The sequence below is a fragment of the Microcaecilia unicolor genome, chromosome 10 (assembly GCF_901765095.1).
Source record: "Microcaecilia unicolor chromosome 10, aMicUni1.1, whole genome shotgun sequence".
Classification (NCBI taxonomy): Eukaryota; Metazoa; Chordata; class Amphibia; order Gymnophiona; family Siphonopidae; genus Microcaecilia; species Microcaecilia unicolor.
Window position 1 is genome coordinate 29,791,911 of NC_044040.1, and position 21,421 is coordinate 29,813,331.

The 21,421-nt window shown below is 44.2% G+C and overlaps 1 protein-coding gene across 1 annotated transcript in view; it reads right to left on the bottom strand.

The window, feature by feature from the left end:
- RELN (reelin) overlaps positions 1 to 21,421 on the bottom strand; it is a 568,089-nt gene that overhangs the window by 389,835 nt on the left and 156,833 nt on the right. The window lies entirely within an intron of this gene.

Genomic DNA, 21,421 nt, shown 5'->3' on the forward strand with positions numbered 1-21,421 from the left:
CTACCTGCTCCTCCGCCGCGGGGGGCGGGAGCCAGCATCCTCCGCGGCGAGGGGTAGTGGTCCGGAGGCCTTGGCGGGGAGCCAGGGGCTGCTGCAGTGATGGCCGTGCCGGCCGGAGGCCGGCGACTGCGGCCGCCGGTCTCTCGGTCACCGGCTATGGGGGCTATGTTCGCGCCGCTGAAGGAGGCGGCGCCGAGGCGCGATGGTCGGCATCTTCTTCCCTCCCGGGCGGGAGGGCCCGGAGCTCCGCCTCTGAGGTGCTGGATTGGGAGGCCAAGTTGGTGGTCCCGCCTGGGAAATCGGACAGAGCCAATCAGAGGGGCTCTGCCGATACCCAGGGCCGGATTGATCGGCTACACCTACGGGGGCGGGGCGGCTGATGTTGTACTGTATTTAAGGAAGGGAACTGAGCTAGCACTTTGCTTCAGGTTCTGTTCCCGAGGCCATTCTCCGTGGTTCCTGTGTTTCGTCGTTTCCCTGGTGTTGCTGTTTCTGGATTTTGGACTGTTTCCTGGTTATCCCTGCCTAGCTGCCTGCCTAGACCTCTAGCCTGACTCTGACCCCTCTACTAGCCGCCTGCCTTGACCTCTTGCCTGACTCCGACTTCGCAGTTGCTGTCTGCCCTGATCTGCTGCCAGTTTGTGGACATTTCTTGCCACCTGCCCACTGCTCTCCCGGTTCCAGCCAGGTCAGTCCGTCAACCCCGCGGTTCCTGAAGTCCCATTGACCGCCTGCAGCTGGGGGCTCAACCCTTGGTGAACGGCGGTCGCCGCGGGTGAAGACTTGGGGTTGCACGGCTGTCCTTTGAGGTCCTTCTGGGCCTTACGGGACCTAAAGGCTCACCCTCCTTGTGGATAAGACACTTGGAGGTCAAGCGGGATAGAAATGCTGGAATTAAATTAAATGAAACTCACATGCACAAAAATGTCTTTACAAATTACCCCGTTAATGTGCTCTAATAGCACTGTGGGCTTCTCTCACTAAGCTGTGCTAGCGATTCCCGCTTGGCAAATGAGAGGAAGTGCATAGGAATTTAATGGGTTTCATCTCATTTGCTGCGCTGGAAATCGCTAGCGCAGCTTAGTAAAAGAGGCCCTATGACTGTAAAGTAAAGACCATGCGAGCGGAGGAGTAGCCTAGTGGTTAGTGCAGTGGACTTTGATCCTGGGGAACAGAGTTCAATTCACACTGCAGCTCCTTGTGACTCTGGGCAAGTCCCTTAACCCTCCATTGCCCCTGGTACAAAATAAGTACCTGAATATATGCAAACCACTTTGAATGTAGTTGCAAAAACCACAGAAAGGTGGTATATCAAGTCCCATTTCCCATTCTCCACACATTCTATACACCTTTCCATGTTGGCTGTTAAGTGCCAGGCTGCTGTATTAACTGTTGGCACGTCACCCAGGTTAAATGTTAGTATGTGTCATGGTGCCACATCAACAGCTACTTAAGGAGCCCTTTTACTAAGCCGCGTAGGCTTATACACACGACCTACATGTGTCAGCTTTGAAATACTGCCCGACTACTGCATGGTCTGTCCGGGTGGTAATTTCATTTTCTACACATGCCCACTACATGCCCCGGAAAATGTCTGGTGCATGGCACTAACTGGGCGGTAATCAGCATTGTACATGTGCTGATGATTACTGCCCGGTTAATGCATGAGACTTTACCGCTAGGTCAAAAATTTTTATTTTGCCGCACATCCATTTTTGGCTAAAAAAAAAGACCTTTTTTGCAGGTGCACTAGAAAATTAACCTGCACGCCTCCAATACACGTGTCTATTCCAGCGCAGGCCACTTTTCGGCGCACCTTAGTAAAAGGACCCCTAAAACAGCTACAGGTCCTTAAAACTTTATTTTGATTTTATCCAACCCTGAAGCATTTTAAGTTCAAAAAATTGGAAGGCTTCCAGTTTTAAATCCAATGAATTTTTTTTATTTGCAACCCCCTCCCCCCCAAGCATTAGTGACAGATGTTTCTGTGTTGTTATACCATCTGGCGTGTCCTTTCACTCGCTCTCTTCAGTTCTTACCTTAACACTCACCTCTTCCCATTTCCCTAAAAGAGAGCTAACCTTAAGTTGTTGTCCTGATGTATATTAATGTATTGTAACATATTATAATTTGAAAACATACGAGGCAATTTTCAAAGGGATTTTCAATGAATTAACGAGTGTTTACCTGTGGAGAGAACCTTCTTCAAAATTAATTCTCTTCCACTGCAAAGAAAAGTATGCAAACTGTCCATAGTACCCATAGGGATAATTTAATAGTTTTCCCCATGTAAAGCAGCAGCTCTTATGGAAAAAGTGCATCTATTTTAATGCAGACCATACATGCACACATTTACACCTTCTTCAGAACAGGTATAACTTTGGGGGAAAGTTATCAACATAGGCTACCATAAAGATGATTTTTTTTTTTACCACAACCCATAGGCGTAGTTTGACTGTTTCATTTGGGGGGGGCAAAGAATGGGCGGAGCATATTAGCATATCATTTGCATATATAAATATGCAAATGAATATGCTAATATGGAGGAAGGAAATGAAATTTACAGGCAAAATATCACAGATGCACATTTCAAAAAGCTGACACATTTCAATTAATAAATTATGAATAAAATACTTTTATTTACCTTTGTTGTCTGATCATTTAGTTTTTCTATTCGCTTTGATCCCAGTGTCTTCTGTTTTATGCAGTGTCTTCTTTCCAGTAGGCTTCCCTCTGCTCCCCACCCTCCCAGTCCCATCCATCTCTTGCTCCTTCCCTCTGCTCCCCAACCCTCCCAGTTCCATCCATCTTCTGTTCCTTCCCTCTGCTCACCATCCCTCCGTCCCATCCATCTTCTGCTCCTTCCCTCTGCTGTGCCTGACCTCTCCCAATCCCATCCATCTCCTGGTCCATCCCTCTGCTCCCCACCCCTCGTAGTCCCATCCATCTCTTGCTCCTTCCCTCTGCTTCCCACCCCTCCCAGTCCCATTCATCTCCTGCTCCTTCCCTCTGCTTCCCACCCCACCCAGTCCCATCCATCTCCTGCTCCTTCCCTCTGCTTCCCACCCCTCCCAGTCCCATCCATCTCTTGCTCCTTCCCTCTGCTTCCCACCCCTCCCAGTCCCATCCATCTCTTGCTCCTTCCCTCTGCTTCCCACCCCTCCCAGGCCCATTCATCTCCTGCTCCTTCCCTCTGCTTCCCACCCCTCCCAGGCCCATTCATTTCTTGCTCCTTCCCTCTGCTTCCCACCCCTCCCAGTCCCATCCATCTCTTGCTCCTTCCCTCTGCTTCCCACCCCTCCCAGTCCCATCCATCTCTTGCTCCTTCCCTCTGCTTCCCACCCCTCCCAGGCCCATTCATCTCCTGCTCCTTCCCTCTGCTTCCCACCCCTCCCAGGCCCATTCATCTCCTGCTCCTTCCCTCTGCTTCCCACCCCTCCCAGTCCCATCCATCTCTTGCTCCTTCCCTCTGCTTCCCACCCCTCCCAGTCCCATCCATCTCTTGCTCCTTCCCTCTGCTTCCCACCCCTCCCAGGCCCATTCATCTCCTGCTCCTTCCCTCTGCTTCCCACCCCTCCCAGGCCCATTCATTTCTTGCTCCTTCCCTCTGCTTCCCACCCCTCCCAGTCCCATTCATCTCCTGCTCCTTCCCTCTGCTTCCCACCCCTCCCAGTCCCATCCATCTCTTGCTCCTTCCCTCTGCTTCCCACCCCTCCCAGTCCCATCCATCTTCTACTGCCCCCCCCCCCGCGAGGTCCAAGATCATGACTCCGTTTACCCCCTCTCTTCCTCCCTCCCTCCGGCGCAGTCAACAGTCTTCAGCTTTTCCAGCGTTCCTGGCAGCAGTAGCGTTGTACACGCTGCCTTCGGTCTGCCCCGGAAGCCTTCTCTTCAAGTTCCTGTTCCCACCTATGCGGGAACAGGAACTTGAAGAGAAGGCTTTGGGGCAGAGCCAAAGGCAGCGTGTACAACGCTACCGCTGCCAGGAACGCTGGAAGACTGCTGCCTGCGCCGGAGGGAGGGAGGAAGAGAGAGGGGTAGACGGACACGCTCCTCTCGGTCCGCTTGGCTTCCCTGCCCTCTCTGTCTGCGTCCCGCCCGAAAGGAAATGACGTCAGAGGAAGGCGGGACACAGATAGAGAGGGCAGGGAAGCCAAGCGGACCGAGAGGAGCGCGTGCCTGCCTGCATGTGTTTTTTTTTTTGTTTTTTTTTTAAACTAATGGCGCGGCGGTGCCTCGCGTCGTTTGGGGGGGCATTGTCCCCCCTCGCCCCCCCCAGTCTACGCCTATGCCACAACCCATGCTTTTTTAGCACAGGTCCCATTTTATGCAATGAGATCAGATCAGGGGCCCTTTCACTAAGGCATGTAGGCACCTATGCGCGTACAACATGCGTCAAATTAGAGCTACCGCATGCCCTGGGCGGTTATTGTAATTTTTACGCAAGTCAGATTATTTATGTGCTTTGGGATCGGGGATACCTTAGCTATTGTACTTCTCACAGATTGGTGAATTTGGTTGTCCTGGGACTAATCTATTGAAAATGATTTGTACTAAAGGTCTGCATGGACTAAGCCAGCAATTGTTGGATGTAAAACTTATTCAAGATAGCAAGGTTCAAATTTATAGGAAATTTTCCAAGTTTGTTGGATATGTCACATCTCCAGAAGGCAACAAAAAAAAAAAAAATCACAGCTACTTCAGACTTTAAAACCAAAAAAAGAGAAAGCAAGTAGACATTGAGGGGCATTTTTGATATGACATCTAAGTCCAACTTTGGACGTCCAAAATCTGAATAGAAAAAAAGGTCATTTTCAAAAGAAGAAAAATGTCTTTTTTTTTCAAAAATACCATTTTGAACAAGGTTTTTGCTCTGCACACTCTGTTTTTTGGACCATTAAAAAAAAAAAGACCCTGTCAAAATGAAAAACGTAGAAAATCAAGCCATTGGGATGTAGGAGGGGCCAGCATCTTTAATAGACTGGTCCACCATACATCCCAGGAGAGCAATGGGGCACCCTAGGAGGCACTTCAAATAAATGCTCCCAGGTACATATCTCACCATTGCTCCCTTATTTTATCTGCTGAGCCCCGCAAAACCTACCCAAAACCCACTACCCCCAACTGTACACCACTGCAATAGCTCTTATGGGTGAAGGGGGCATATATATGTGGGTACAGTGGGTTTCTGGTGAGTTTTGGAGGGCTCACAGTTTCCACCACAAGTGTAACAGGTAGGATGAGGTATGGGCCTGGCTCCACCTTTCTGCAGTGCACTGCACCCACCACTAGACTACTCCAGGGACCTGCATGCTGCTGTAATGGACCTGAGTATAACATCTGAGGCTGGCAAGTAATGTTCTTAATCACATTTTTGGGGAGTGAGAGGGGGTCAGTGATCACTGGAGGAATAAAGGGCAGTTATCTCTGATTCCATCCAGTGGTAATGTGGTCATTTAGGGCACCTTTTCGTGCCTTATTTGTTTTAAAAACAGGGCTAGCTCAAAACATTTTGGACGTTTTAATTTTGTTCCATTATGGCTGAAAAATGTCCCAAGTCTTAGGAATGCCCAAATCCCGCCCTTAACATGCCCCCCCCCCCCTTTGGGATTTGGGCACACTGTGCACACTGCAGAAGAGCAACATAGAAAAACGTCTGAAAAATAGGTTTCGAAAATACCGATTTGGACGTTATGCCACTTTTTAGACTTTTTCTCTTTTGAAAATGAGCCCCTTACTATATGAAATAATGGAGGATCCTGTCTGAATGAGCCCAAGTGTGAGGAGATGATGAAGATGTATCCATTTCCAGGAGTTGATATGCCCTGCCTTCAAGGTCATCGAAGAAAGTAGGTTACCGCCTCTCTCGGAAGTGCATTTGTCAAGAGCATGTAGCTCAGGGTTTCAACATCAGGGGCATTATTACAAGAGGTGGAGGAAAAGTTGATTTACCTTAGATTTCATTAAGTTGAAAGCATGATTTTTTTTTTTGAACAATGTTATGCCACTTTTTGATTTTTTAGAACAGGAGGAGGGGATTGATTTATGTTTTCTGCATTTTATTGTTGTTAAATATTTTTTTATTTTATATTGTTCTGTACAATGCTGGTATGACCATGGTGAGAGGCGGTTAATCAAATTAAATCTGCTAATCATACATAAAATCTGAGCACATGTGGAACGGGGGGGGGGGGGCAGTGCGGTAGCAGCACATAGAGAGCAGTAGAGGAGTGTTCTTCAACAGGATTGGGGATCCCTGCCAGTCTTAAAAAGGGTGCCACAATTTTGGGTGGGTCTGAGCCCAAAGTAGATGGTCCCAGGCCCACCCAGGGTTATGCCACTGGAAAGCACACGGGGTGAGAAGTAATTTGTAGATTAGATCCTTTCTCTCTGCCCCCCAGGACCCAGAAATTAGTGGGTAAGGAGAGGTCTCCCACTTCATCTCTTGTGTAGCACCTGAAGCTGCTTATACAACACTGTGAGTCTGGCTACACTGAATATTTGGCAACCTATAATGTGCACGTTTACGCTCACGGTAGCTTTGAGCATAGAGGCTTACAGTGCTTATCTCCTGTCATTTTCTCTGTTTCTCTTTGTTATCTAGATTTTGGGTGGCAGAAGTATAACCAGAGTTTCCTGTCATCAAAGATGTCCGTGTAAGGCAAAACAAATATAACAAGGAATCCTAAGTGAGTACCACAAAGGACGCTTGTTGAGAATATATCGATGGAATGGTACAGTGTTATAAACACTTATGGGGGTTGTTTACTTAAGCTTAGCTCGAGTTATCTGCAGCAGGGCCCATAGGAATAAAATGGACCCTGCTGCAGATAACTGGAGTTAAGCTTTAGTAAACAACCCCCATAATTTTTAACACATTTATATCCCACATGAAAGAATGTGCTTAGTTACTGATTTTTTATATGTTACTGGAAAAATACCACAAACATAGCTCCCACTGCAAGGTTGTCTGAATACAATACTAGCAAAAAGGTCCTATTTTGCTGTTTTAGTTATAAAGCAACTTAATTTCAGGCAGTTTCAGTAACTGCTTAAGGAGTTTACTAAAGCTTAGCTTGAGTTACCTGCAGCAGGGCCTACTTTATCCCTTGAGCTAAGCCTTAGTAAAAGACCGCCTTAGTTTGTAGAGTATGTGCTTTCTTTTTAGAAAGCAGAGGAGGGGGGTGTGAGGCACTGTATGTGAAATGTTGGCATTACTGACTATTGTTTAGCACACAAAAGCTGCATTATAACCCCCGTCTATTCCCTTTGTCCCTACCTGAGAAGAGACTGACTCAGATCTTAAGGACTTTTTTTCTACTACACTGTAGAATAGGGGGGGGGGGGGGATTATAGTATTGGACTTTACATAAAATCTTATGCTAAAAATATATACTACCATAAGCTAAATTATCAGAGAAAAACTAAACTTGCACATATGGACTGTATTAAAGCTGCATTAAAGTATTTATGAATTAGTCTGTTATGAGGCTGAAATCCAGGTCCTTAACATTAGAACCTGTTTTCAGTTGAATTTAGAGACCTAAATTTTGAGGTGAAAATCCATCCAAATTTAAAAGCTCTTAAAATTTGGGAATCTAGGAGCACTATTCATTTTTCTAAATTTAGAACCCTATGGGGGTAATGCCACAACTGTGTTCCTATTAGGGAAGTGAACTGGAAAACGTTTTGGTTCAGTTAGTTTTTGGATAAATCACCAATCTGGTTCTTTTTCAGTTTTTGAGTTTTTCCATTTCATTTGGATCCATTAAAGTCAATGGAACAAGCAAATTCAGACTCTGATAGTGGGGTTTTTCTATCAATTTTCAATTAAACTTGCCTACAGATTGCTAGGAGGCACCTGAGAGAGAAACAAATAACACTACAACACATCAAGAATGCACAAAGACCTCATGGCACCTAAAGGGCACTATGAAAAGGGCAAGAGTCACAAACGTCCCCTCCTCCTTGAGCAGCACCTGCACCTTCTCTCAGTCATAAGCTCACCCCCCACCCCATGAGACTTCTCCCTGATTACAAGCCCCTGTGATGAGACCTCCACCCTGTGATCAAGAGCCCCCTTTCTCCAATGAGACCCCCCCCCCCGAAAAGACTCCCAACCCCGGGGGCCTACTTACCCATACCTGGCGGTTTAAGGAGGTCCTTAGGCAGGAGTGATCCCCAGTAGCTCTTGTCCTTGCTAGTGCCATCTCTCATTATGGCACCTCTAGCAGTAGAGTCACAATAAGACCACTATGAGTCAAGGTCCTTATATGGAAAATATGACCCCCTAGCAGTAGTACAATGAGACTACCACTAGAGGTAGCACTGACAATGGCAAGAGTGACTGGTGATCACTCCTGATGACCAAGGAGCCCCTAGCCCACCAGGTATGGGCTGTTAGGCCCCTGGGGTGTGAGGGGGGTCCTTTGGGGGTGGAGAATCTTATCAGGGGGAGGTGGTTTTGATCTCAGGGTGGAGATCTTAGAGGGGTTGTGATCAGAAGATATATGATCAGGGGGATGTAATTGGCAGTAGGTGCAGGTGCTGCTCGGGGAGTGGGGGGATAGCACCGTGGCCCCTTTAAGATGCAGCCCAGGAGCATCAAGCCATGGTTTAGCAGCCCCCATGCTCCTAGGCTGATGGACTAGCATTGTATGTGAGGTGGCTCACAGGTAGCATTAGTCCTTAGGAGTCACAAACATACAATACAGAAATACAGCAGGGTTGGTGACTCCTGTGGTAAATTAGGGTGCAGTAAAAGCTCACCATTCACTGCACCTTAATAACTTCACTCTAAATTAGGTTTCTGGTGCTTAATCTCTGTGCTAAGATTCTAACTTTTTTTTTCTCATCCTAATTCTTTACAGAGTTGACACCAATCATGTTAAGCAACACAGCTGGTGTTAAACCAACAGTAAAACAAAATTTTAACTACTCCATCTTAAGAGGTCTGATAAGGACAACATATCCCCCCCCACCAGTAGCCTAGTGGTTAGTGAAGTGGACTTTGATCCTGGGGAACTGAGTTCAATTCCCACTGCAGCTCCTTGTGACTCTGGGCAAGTCACTTAACCCTCCATTGCCCCTGGTACAAAATAAGTACCGCACGAAAGACTCCTGAAGAAATTGCAGAGTCATGGAATCGGAGGTAGGGTATTATTATGGATTAAGAACTGGTTGAAAGATAGGAAGCAGAGAGTAGGATTGCGTGGCCAGTATTCTCAGTGGAGGAGGGTAGTTAGTGGGGTCCCGCAGGGGTCTGTGCTGGGTCCGTTGCTTTTTAATGTATTTATAAATGACCTAGAGATGGGAATAACTAGTGAGGTAATTAAATTCGCCGATGACACAAAATTATTCAGGGTCGTCAAGTCGCAGGAGGAATGTGAACGATTACAGGAGGACCTTGCGAGACTGGGAGAATGGGCGTGCAAGTGGCAGATGAAGTTCAATGTTGACAAGTGCAAAGTGATGCATGTGGGTAAGAGGAACCCGAATTATAGCTACGTCTTGCAAGGTTCCGCGTTAGGAGTTACGGATCAAGAAAGGGATCTGGGTGTCGTCGTCGATGATACGCTGAAACCTTCTGCTCAGTGTGCTGCTGCGGCTAGGAAAGCGAATAGAATGTTGGGTGTTATTAGGAAGGGTATGGAGTCCAGGTGTGCGGATGTTATAATGCCGTTGTATCGCTCCATGGTGCGACCGCACCTGGAGTATTGTGTTCAGTACTGGTCTCCGTATCTCAAAAAAGATATAGTAGAATTGGAAAAGGTACAGCGAAGGGCGACGAAAATGATAGTGGGGATGGGACGACTTTCCTATGAAGAGAGGCTGAGAAGGCTAGGGCTTTTCAGCTTGGAGAAGAGACGGCTGAGGGGAGATATGATAGAAGTGTATAAAATAATGAGTGGAATGGATCGGGTGGATGTGAAGCGACTGTTCACGCTATCCAAAAATACTAGGACTAGAGGGCATGAGTTGAAGCTACAGTGTGGTAAATTTAAAACGAATCGGAGAAAATTTTTCTTCACCCAACGTGTAATTAGACTCTGGAATTCATTGCCGGAGAACGTGGTACGGGCAGTTAGCTTGACGGAGTTTAAAAAGGGGTTAGATAGATTCCTAAAGGACAAGTCCATAGACCGCTATTAAATGGACTGGAAAAATTCCTCATTTTTAGGTATAACTTGTCTGGAATGTTTTTACGTTTGGGGAGCGTGCCAGGTGCCCTTGACCTGGATTGGCCACTGTCGGTGACAGGATGCTGGGCTAGATGGACCTTTGGTCTTTCCCAGTATGGCACTACTTATGTACTTAATATATGTAAACTGCTTTGAATGTAGTTGCAAAAAACCTCAGAAAGACAGTATATCAAGTCCCATTTCCCTTTCCTTCACCCTGCTAGTCAAAAGCAGACCCTCCAAACCTTCTTATCCCAGGCTAGAGATCATCAACCGCGCCCAGAAGTCACTATACAAGTTGAAAGGAGAATAAGATTCTTTTGCTCACTGGGATCTGCCATGACATAATGGGTGCCAAAATTTAGGCGCCATAGTTCTGCAAACAGTGAACTAATTTTATAAGAAAACTTATGTTACTATTATATAAGAACATTTACGCACATAAGTTGGCATTGGCATGCCTAAATGTAGGCACAAAACATTTACACCAGGTCTATGGCTGACATAAATGCATGCGATTAAATGCAGCATTCTCTCAATGCATTGAACATGCTGCCAATCCAACCAAGCACATGTTCAGCATAATAAACAGCCTACTGCAATCCCCACAACAGACTGTGAGGCAGGCTGGTTCTGTTGTGGGGGTTGCAGTAGGTCAGCAAGGTCCTCCCAAAAGGAGTATCCCTAACCATAACCTCTCCAAAGGACATCACACGATGTGATACCCGCAAGTGAGCCTTCTCCAGAGTAGCCCCCATGCTCTGGAATGCACTCCCTGAAAGGCTTCTGGTCGGTTAACAACCTTTGCATATCGATCCCCTCCTGTATAAGCAAGCCCATGTAAATGCCAGCCCTGCCTATAACTCACACATGCCCCCTCCTGTGAAGCCCCCTGACAATTACATGCTACAGCATTTTAGTGCATAATTACAAAATATCGGTTAAGCATGGTGCTGCCACTTAGGCGCATAAGTGTACACTTACCCTAAGTTTAGTGGTTAAGATAGGCCTGCTATTTATGCAGCCTATCTTTGACCGCTAAGCACTGGATATCAGCTTAACCAGTTAAGTTGCCGCAGACAAAACTGAAAACAGATATTCAATGCCAGTCGCCAGATACGGTTCGGCATTGAATATCCAGGGTCAATGCCGGTGGTGACAGCTAACCACGCTGCCTGCCACCAGCTGAATATCAGAAGTATAAATTAAGTGTGCGAATGGCAAGTAAATTTAGGTGCCAACCAACCTCACTTCCTGGGAGTGAAGGACTGCATGAGGTTAGCCTGGCATAATTTTATAGACACAGCTAGCAGATAATGAAATTAGGGTATTCTTCTGCCATCTTCAACCTGTACAGCAGCCTTTGAGGTAGGCAAGTAGGGTCCTCATGGGGGCCTGCTTTTATTCAGCGTGAAAGTGTAGTGGATACTGTAGCTCTCTTAAAGATTTGCATTAATGACAGAAGTAATGCTTCAGTCTTAGCTCGCACAACATTCTAATGCTTATGAGAACATTAGGGCATTAAATTTGACCATTAATTTGCATTACAGGCCAATTGTAAAACAGCTAATACACTGGCAACTTTAATCATTGGAAAAGCATTCATTTTTAACATGGATACTTTACCAAATTCTCTCTCTTTTCCCCCAAAGTGTGAGGAACACTGTATATGTTGGCATTGTGAACAAAATGGGTTTGGTTTTTCTTTTCCATATGTAATAGCTAAGCTGGCAATACATACTTCATGAAAAATACATATCCCAGAAGGCAGAATAAATCTTCAAACACAACTAGTGTCACACTGCTGAAGGAGAAAAATTAAGCAATTAGCCATTTAAAGAATGGCAAATCTTTTAAGCATGACTGAAAAGCATTAAGCTTGTAATATATGCAATGTGCATTTTCACTGTGGCATTTACACTGGTACAGTATTCTTAATACTCAGAGGGCTCCTATTAATAATGGCTCAATGTCTCACCAAGATGATTTACCCAGCCTTAGAAGTGATTCAGAATCTTAAGGTTTAGTGTTGCTCAAATAGCAATAAAAAATTAACACATGTAATAATCAAAGTTGTTTATGCACATTAAAAACTTAGATTTATGCACGGGAATGGCTCGTTATAAAATTGGGTATCACTCTATGCATGAAGCTATTTTGCACAGAGGTGTAGCTAGGGTGAAGTCAGCAGGGTCATTGGGGATAGGAATTTAGATTTGTGCATATTTTTGGATTTTAAAAAGTATGCGTAAAATTTCTCAACAACTTTTGTGCGTACTAAATAGCATAAGGTCAATATTCAAAAGCATTTATGTCATCAGTGGCAGTACCAACTGTATAAAATCTGTAATTCTAATAATCTCCAGCAATTCTACTTATAACGCTGGCCATTATGGCTCAGATTCTGTAAATGACATCTAAAATCTAGACACATCCGATTAAAGTGCTATTCTAAATAATGCACCTACACTTAGGTGCAGAGTACAGAATAGCGCATAGGACCATAGAACATGCCTACATTTAGGTGTGCCATTTACGTAAGTAAAAACCTGGTATAAATACCTGCACCTAAATGTAGGCGCATTCCCCTGAATTCTATAACAATGTACGGAAATTTGAATAATGCTCCTGACACACCCACACTCCTCCCATGACTGCGCACTTTTTCAGCTACATGCATTAGAATTTACGTGTGCCTCTTTTTAGAATACAGCTAAAAAGACGCATGCGTAAATTCCAATTATTGCCAATTAGTGATAATTGGTTATCAGCCAATTAACATCACTGATTGGCTCAGTACTCTGTTGAGTAGTGTGCATAAATTGGAGGGTTAAGTGGCTCGCCCAAGATCACAAGGAGAAGCAGTGGGATTTGAATCAGTCACCTTTGCAGGTCAAGAGTGGTGCTCTAACAACTAGGCCACTCCTCCACTGTCTTTTGTCTTGTGGATGATTAAGAATTACCAAGATGGAATTGCTTTGGGTTGGCTGCAATTCTTTCTTCAAGTCTAATGATGAATGGGACTGTCATTCCAGCGTTATCAGTGGTACAGGATTTGGGTTTCAGGTTGGATTCTATTTGGTGGGAAAGAGCAGGTAAAAGAGGTTGTTGGTTTAGCGTTTTATAGGCTTTCCTCCTTCTACTCCCTAACTTTTGGTTAGTGCTCCACTCACTAGTTCTGGAGGAAGGGATTATTGCAATGCTTTGTATCTTGGGCTGATTTGCACCATGTTGTGTCCCCTGTAGATGGTTCAAACTGCTATGGTTGGTAGGGTTGCCAGAATTTTCCCTGAGTTGCAGGCCTTACATTGGCTCCCTCTTCTCCAGCATATTGTTCCTTGACTTTTATGATTATCCTATGTGTAGTGGAGAGTCTGGATATTTGTGGGAAGCGTTGGACTGGATCAGTATTATGGAATTCTCTACCTGAGTCATTCTGCTTGGAATCAGACTACTTAAATTTTCAGAAGGGTTTGAAATCCTGTTTGTTCATTGAAGCCCTTAGGGTCTAATGAGTTCTGTGAATCAGATTTTCGTGGTATTTTATATTTTTCTGTTTGTAGGGTTTATGTGTTGTGATGTGTAATCAGTTTTTGTTATGATTGTTTTATTTGTGAGCTGACTTGAACAATGTTCTTTGCTAGGTTGGTTATATAAATCAAATAAATAAGTAATTGATTGATTGATTTCCATCTTCTTTAGTCACTAAGATGACTCATTGTGTTGAAGATTCTCCGTAGACAGACTAATGCATTAGCTGATCACGATCACCCCCCCCCCCCCCCCCCCCACCTTCCTTAGTGAACTAATGTTTGCAGTGCTTCTTAGGGATTCAGACTTTAGCAAAAACAGCTGACAAAATAACTTACGTAGAGTAATACCCTCAGTTCCTCAGGAGACACTAACGCATTACTTTCATTCTTCTCAAGCAGCTGATTTGATCAGGCAAAGACTTAACGGTGAGGCTTACACAGTGACCCAAACACATGCCATACTGTATTTCCTTTTCCTCTATTCATCAAAAAATTCAAGCATAGGAGCCTAAGTTTTCTACTAACAATTCACCTAAATTTAGGAGCTTAAAAATTATAAGGCTGATATTCAAAGCGATTTAAGTGGGCAGGAGCTTCCCAGCACCTAACTGGAGATATTCAGCGGCATTTAACCAGACAATGCCGCTGAATATCTCCTGTGACTGCCCAAACAAAAAGTGGGCAGGTCAGGGGCGGCACTGGGGAGGAGCCCCAGGTTATGTGGGTGCCAGCAATATTCAGTGCCAGCAGGGTCATTGGGGATAGGAAAATATGGTACTAGTGATTCTTGTGTACTATCAGTGGCACACAAGTACCATTGTTATTCGCCGAGGATTTTTAGATCGTGCAGACTACAAATAATGGAATGTAAAAGGATGTGGTAAAACTCTAAGGGACCCTTTTACTAAAGAACTTTAAATCCTAACACACACTTAACGTATAAGAAAACACTGAACAAAAAATGGCCTGCACGCTTGTTTTAATGAAACTGAGCGTGCTTGCGTATGCTCAGTTTCATTAAAACAAGAGCAATGCTCGGTGCAACTGGAAACAGGAGAGGAGGCAAGTGCGAGACCAGCGTGGGACAAATAAACGCTTCAGCTGGCGGGGGTTCGGGTGGGGGATCCCTGCCAGCCAAACTTGGGGCCCCAAAGCCAATTTGAGGGGGCCCAGGCTCCCGTGGCCCCCTCAAAGCTATGCCACTGACCTATACTACCCCCCTTTCTTATCCCTGACCTAACTTGCTTAGGTCCTAGGAGCCCTTTCCTATTCCTCATCGCCCTCCCCTTCCCCCAAGGCCTCCTTTTCCCATAGAACTGGGACACCTCCCATTTGTGCTTGTGATCGCCTAAATGGCTGGGTCACTGTCCTTTCCTGTCGAATATTGTAGTTCTTTTTCTAGACTATTTTGTGCGTTCTGTTTTATTTAGATTGTAAACCGCCCAGATCTGCAAATCAGCTTGGGTGGTATAGCAAGTTTTAATAAACTATAAATGTAAAGAAGTAGGAAGAAGGAAATATCATTAAATTCCAGCAAACAAGACAGCATGCAAAAACAAATTCTCATTTCTTTCTGAGTTGTCCAGTTGCTAGTACTAGATAGCAGAAATCACTCTCAGCAGGAGCAAATGAACACAGCGTGGTGTTGATTTCAGTAACAGACATCAACCTGACAGACTGAAGGAATTTTTTTTTTTTTTTTTAAACTTGAACTGCTCATGCTTTCCAGTGAATTGCAGTGATAGCATGCTGCTTTTACTGTTTCAGCAGAAAAAAAAAAAAAGGGAGAGGATACACTTTAGCAACAATATTTTGGCCAGATGTACTAAGGAATTTTCCCCATGGAAGTGAGAAAAATGCTGGACTGAATCTGCCTCTTAATTTATGGTTTCAAGGAACAGCGACTGATGCAACCTCTGCCCCATTATATAGCTAAGCTTAATGTCTCTTGTTGGTAATATTTCTACATCTGTGACAGTTTCTTTAGTACCAAGCCCTAATCAACAGGTGTTCTGGTGTTGGTTAATAATGATATATGGTTGATTGGGGATGAGAACATTGATAGTTGGAATACATCTGCGAGGAATATCATTTGAAATTACTTCAACCTACAGATTACCATAGGCCAGAATGACAAACGTAGTCCCCCGGTGCGTAGAGATCCGCACCGAAACCGGCATGGATTCTATAACAATGCACATAAGTTAATTGGCTTAACAAGTTAATCAGCATTGATAACAGCACTCAACAAGCAGTAATGAGCACTAATTGGCACTGATTAGAATTTACATGCACAACTCACTAAGCGTATTCTGTATCGAAGTGCGCCAAATTTCTAATGTGCACAGGCAAAAAGGGGCATAGTTATAGATGGGAAAGGGGCATTTCATTGGCGTTCCAAAATTTACATGCATAGTTATAGAATATGGCCCAGTGCGACTAAATCTACATGCTGGGATTTATGCTACGTTTTCGTTGGTGTAAATGGATGCATGTACTTTTAGGTGCTGAGATATCAACTAAGCATATTCTATAATCGGCACTTAAATCTAGGCGCTGATGATAGAAATATGCTTAGTCAGCACTGATTTCAGCTCCAATTTTTTTAGGCGCCATATATAGAATCGCCTCCATTGTGGATCAATATTCAGTTGGCATTGGTCAATGTTTTTTTTAAACAGTGACTACCACCAGCTACAACAGACCAGGATATTCAGTGCCAGGCCATATCCAGGCACTGGCACTGAATATCCAGGTCTTTTCTGGCACCCAGAAGTACATAAGTACATAAGTATTGCCATATTGGGAAAGACCAAAGGTCCATCGAGCCCAGCATCCTGTTTCCAACTGTGGCCAATCCAGGTCACAAATACCCGGCAAGATCCCCAAAATATACAAAACATTTTATACCTCTTTACTTCTCATGTTGGAAACAAACTTTTTACAGTTGATTATCTAACCTATGTTATAACCTATTCTATCACCCAGGAACCTCTATGTAACACCATATTGTATTATACTACCATGTACGTACTTTAATGCAACACCATTTGTAATTCTCTACCCGATAATGACGATCGCCATTACGGCATCATGTAAGCCACATTGAGCCTGCAAATTGGTGGGAAAATGTGGGATACAAATGCTACAAATAAATAAAATAAATAAATACTGCTTATCCCAGAAATAGTGGATTTTCCCCATGTCCATTTAATAACGGTCAGTCTATGGACTTTTCCTTTAGGAAGCTGTCCAAACCTTTTTAAAGTTATGCAGCTGCAACCAGTATTCAGATAGAACTGCTATTTAAACCATCCTATTTAACTATGGACAGGGCCATCCCAAGGCAAGATGGCACCTGAGGCGGAGTTTGCATGCCCCCCCCCCCCCCCCGGCCAAGATGCTGCCCCCCTCCGGGCGTTTTTCCTGGTCACAGTGACTTTCCAAACCCAGCAGCGGCAGCGATTCCCATACACTGCCGGCACCCACCTCTTCCCTTTACAGCGGCTGGCTGAGTGAAACAGGAAGTTACTGGACCTTATTCTATATCTATGCACATAAATTCTGGAATGCCCGTTTCCCTGCCCATAGCCACGCCCCTTTTGAACTGTGTGAATTAGAATTTAGGCGAAGTTCATTACAGAATATTCTAGTGAGTTGTGTGTGTAAATTCTAATTATTGCCAATCAGTGCAAATTATTGTTTGTTAAATGCTGTTATCAATGTTGATTAGCTTGTCAGGCCAATTAAGTTATGCGTATGGTTACAGAATACGTTTGGATTTCAGCGCGGAAAGCTAGGTGCGATACATAGAATCCGGGGGCAAGTGCCATTTATATAACAGCATACTCTTCTTTTATTGATTATATAAAAATAACTTTAATTTAAAAGTATGATTTTTTTTTATCTGTGCTGCCTCTGGCAGAGGAGAGTGAACAGTATAATATTGTTTTTATTTTTATTTTTTATTTATTGCATTTGTATCCCACATTTTCCCACCGTTTTGTGGGTTCAGTGTGGCTTACAATATGAGTTGAATGTTGGAAATACAATTGTTACAGATAGTTATGGATAATATTATGCAGGGTTATGCGAAACAATTGGGGTGTCGTTAAGGGATGTAATAATGGAACATAGGCATTGCAACTTTGGAAGGAAACAATGGGAGCTTAGGGGCGATAGAAAGGCATGAAGTCATATGGTATATAACTTTCTGTGAGAAAAGGTATGAGTGATGTGATAATACGGGAATTGGAGTTCCGAGGTGAATGTACGATGCATTAGTGAACAGTAAGTGTGGACTTTATGTGTTTTGTTTCTTTCCATAGACTTGTTCGAAAAGATGAGTCTTCAATAATCTGCGGAAGGAAGCTTGCTCGTTGGTTGTTCTTAGGTTGCGCGGCAGTGTATTCCAAAACTGCGTGCTCATGTGAGGAAAGGTTGACGCGTGCAATGTTTTGTATTTCACGCCTTTGCTATTGGGGAAGTGGAGGTTAAGGAAGGTTCGGGATGATCTTTTGGCATTTCTGGGTGGTAAGTCTATTAACTCAGACATGTAGGATGGGGCTTCACCGTGAATGATTTTATTTCTGTTAGTAGAATTCAAAGCACTTTCAGCCTTTCTTTCTCTTTTAATTTTTAATTTCTTGCAAGCATGGTAAAATGCAATCTAGCTGTGCACCACTCGCATGAAGTTTTCATTAACATTTTTTAAAGTCAGGAATAGAAAATTAAAACATACTGTGAGAGTGCGCACTGCCATTTGTCTATCTCCATGAATAATACAGGCAACTCATTGATTATTCGGGAACTGGCAGCAAAGCCAAATTTCACTTTACATCTCCAAAGAGGAAAAAATCAGTATGCTTCATCATGCACAGTCCAATTTCAGATTATGTTTTTAGATTTGGTGAGGGTCTTACCTTTACAAGCAAAACGTATTCACTAGCAGATGAGAAAAATATATTAAAGGTAGTACAAAAGACATTCCTGCTTATAATCGAAAGAGAAAAATGCCTATATTGTGACCCAAATCGGGAGATAGACGTTTATCTCCCAAAAACGAATAAAGCGGTATAATCAAAAGCCGAATTTGTACGTTTTCAACTGCACTCCGTCGCGGATGCGGACAACGTTGATGGGGACGTGTCGAAGGCGTGGTGAAGGCGGAACTGGGGCGTGGTTATCTGCCGATCAGAGATGGGCGCCTTTCGCCGATAATGGAAAAAAAATATGCGTTTTTAGCGAGAATTTAGGGCACTTTTCCTGGACCCTGTTTTTCCACGAATAAGGCCCCAAAAAGTGCCCTAAATGACCAGATGACCACTGGAGGGAATCGGGGATGACCTCCCCTGACTCCCCCAGTGGTCACGAACCCCCTCCCACCACAAAATATGCCGTTTCACAACTTTTTATTTTCACCATCAAATGTCATACCCACCTCCCTGGCAGCAGTATGCAGGTCACTGGAGCAGTGGACTTCAGGCAGGTGGACCCAGGCTCATCCCCCCCCCCCCCCCACCTGTTACACTTGTGCTGGTAAATGGGAGCCCTCCAAACCGCCCCCCAAACCCACTGTACCCATGTGTAGGTGCCCCCCTTCACCCCTTAGGGCTATAGTAATGGTGTAGACTTGTGGGCAGTGGGTTTTGAGGGGGATTTTGGGGGCTCAACACCAAGGGAAGGGTGCTATGCACCTGGGAGCTGTTTTACCTTTTTTTTTTTTTTTTTGTAAAAGTGCCCCCTAGGGTGCCCGGTTGGTGTCCTGGCATGTGAGGTGGACCGGTGCAGTACAAATCCTGGCCCCTCCCACGAATAAATGTCTTGGAGTTATTCGTTTTTGAGCTGGGCGTTTTCGGTTTCCATTATCGCTGAAAAACAAAAACGCCCAGCTCAAAAAAAGATAAACGTCCATGTTTTTTCGAAAATACGATTCGGTCCGCCCCTTCACGGACCCGTTCTCGGAGATAAACGCCCATGGAGATAGGCGTTTCTGTTCGATTATGCTCCTCATTGTATATGTTTTAAAACCCCTTTTCTCTCTATGTTAAAGAACCAGCTGTTTAATACTTTTACTCTTTCTAGTAGTTACTATTTTCTTTTCCTATTGCTTAAGAACAGCATTTTAGAATACTTGTCTAAGCCCAAATTTGGAAAGTGGACCAATGACTCCAGGGAAACGGGATATAAAATTTCAGAGTACCACTTTATTCAATGACTCGACACAGAAACTGTGTTTCGGCCACAGGCCTGCCTCAGGAGTCTTAGGTGATCCTTGTGGTTCAAACAGAAGGTGGATCTTGAAACAGAGTGGTCTTGGATAATCCTTGTGGTTCCAAAAAAAGGATCTTGAGGCCGAGTGGTCCTTATGATTTCCTGCTGGCGTTGTGTCTCAATATAGTCTGAATAAATCAATATCTGAATAAATCAGTATTATTCAGACTATATTGAGACACAACGCCAGCAGGAAATCATAAGGACCACTCGGCCTCAAGATCCTTTTTTTGGAACCACAAGGATTATCCAAGACCACTCTGTTTCAAGATCCACCTTCTTTTTGAACCACAAGGATCACCTAAGACTCCTGAGGCAGGCCTGTGGCCGAAACACAGTTTCTGTGTCGAGTCATTGAATAAAGTGGTACTCTGAAATGTTATATCCCGTTTCCCTGGAGTCATTGGTCCACTTCCCACTCTCTTTACATTGTTATATTTGCGTGGGAGTTAGTGTTCATCCACTCAGGTGGGATTACTCTCTCCTAAGTCCAAATTTGAACATCTGAGCTAATCTAGAATGAACAGCCATTTTACAAACCAGAACATTCAAACTAGGGATATACCAAAACTGGAACTTGTATGGCTACATGAACAACCATTTTTCTAAGATGACCACAAAAATGTCTATGTGCCAGAACATAAACGTTCATATCATCTATTTTAGAACCATGAATGTTCTATCATTCGCATTGCCCTGTTTTTTCACTAGTTTCAATTTTGGGGAAGATGGTAACCACAAAGGGATTATGGGGGTATCAGCCACCCCAAAATACACCCAGAACACACCCCTTTGCTATATGGACATTCTGCAGGTCTGGACGGATCAGGAAGGCCAGATCTAGTAGGTGGATACCAGGATAAAAGTCCTCACTTCATGGAGAGCACTTTCTACAGGTGACTAGGGCGGGCCCAAAAGATGTCTTTCAGTGATAATAGAACGGGAAGAAACACCCATGGCAAAACAGTAGAACATTTTTATCTAGACCTGTTTCAATTATGTCCAGGGTTAACTCCTAACTCCTATTCTTGATTAGATTGTAAGCTCTGTCGAACAGAGACTGTCTCTTCATGTTCGAGTGTACAGCGCTGCATACGTCTAGTAGTGCTAAAAAAATGATAAGTAGTAGTAGTAGTCTTTGGGATTCCGGAATCTTGCTACTCTTTAGGATTCTGCATGGAATCTTGCTACTCTTTGGGATTCCTGAATCTTGCTACTCTTTAGGATTCTGCATGGAATCTTGCTACTCTTTCGGATTCCGGAATATTGCTACTCTTTAGGATTCTGCATGGAATCTTACTACTCTTTGTCTTTATCCCTTATTTGTCCTGTTTGTCTGTCTCTATTAGATTGTAAGCTCTGTCGAGCAGGGACTGTCTCTTACTTAATCAGTGTACAGCGCTGTGTACGTTTAGTAGCGCTATAGAAATAAGT